This window comes from Orycteropus afer, unplaced genomic scaffold, assembly GCF_000298275.1.
Source record: "Orycteropus afer afer isolate SDZICR_OR568_19922 unplaced genomic scaffold, OryAfe1.0 scaffold00165, whole genome shotgun sequence".
Classification (NCBI taxonomy): Eukaryota; Metazoa; Chordata; class Mammalia; order Tubulidentata; family Orycteropodidae; genus Orycteropus; species Orycteropus afer.
The window spans coordinates 102,249-102,778 of record NW_006921752.1 but is presented as its reverse complement, the minus strand read 5'-3'; positions in this window follow the sequence as shown (position 1 = coordinate 102,778).

Sequence of the window (530 nt, the reverse complement as noted above, 5' to 3'; positions counted from 1 at the left end):
GCACTCATTAGAAAAATCAACCATGCAAGATCAAAAGTGCAGCATTTGCCCAGGGATAAAGCTACGAAGACAGTAAGGGACAGGAAAGAATGATGAAGGGAAATGGTTAACACAGGGACGTGGGAAGAGTGTTGTTACATTGTGGGTATTCCAATGAATGTCAGAAAACAAAATGTGTATTAATTGTTGAATGGAAAACCAATTTATTAAATGTTCACACAAATTAAAAAAAAAAAAGTTTCATGACCTCTGCTTCATTTATATTTTCCAAATCTCCTGTGAGTTCCTCTCATTGGCGAACTCTAACTTAGAATGATATAAGAAAGTGATTCTGGGAAAATCCCAAGAGTAATGGTGTTGTTGATAAAATGGTAACAGACAGTATAGTACATAAGCAGGAAGAATATCTCTTAACTCCATTTCAGAGCTTGCTCTGGATGTGCCATTTTGAACCAGAGCTGCTAAAGGAAAAGTCAGTCCCCTGGGTATACTCCTGAATTTAGCTTTATTATTATTATTATTATTTGTTA